The sequence below is a fragment of the Sinocyclocheilus anshuiensis genome, unplaced genomic scaffold (genome assembly GCF_001515605.1).
Source record: "Sinocyclocheilus anshuiensis isolate Anshui unplaced genomic scaffold, SAMN03320099.WGS_v1.1 scaffold868, whole genome shotgun sequence".
NCBI classification, from domain to species: domain Eukaryota; kingdom Metazoa; phylum Chordata; class Actinopteri; order Cypriniformes; family Cyprinidae; genus Sinocyclocheilus; species Sinocyclocheilus anshuiensis.
Window position 1 is genome coordinate 450,194 of NW_015552624.1, and position 255 is coordinate 450,448.

The window sequence follows — 255 nt, forward strand, 5'->3', positions numbered from 1 at the left end:
CCCCAAACTAGCTTTATCAGTGGCATAAAAGTAACCAATGCAGCTACTTAATCACTTGCTACTCGTTAACCTCGTTAACGCCCCTTTAAGTAATGTGACGCTCTGCCCTCTATGACGCTGCTCCCATTAAGCGCTGTTGGAAGTGAATGAATTGATTCAGCATTTCGACACCTCCGTAAGGATGCATTTAACTCGACAAAGCGGTCTAATAAAGGATGTATTGATCTCGTGAATTAGCGAATTTTACTATACAAA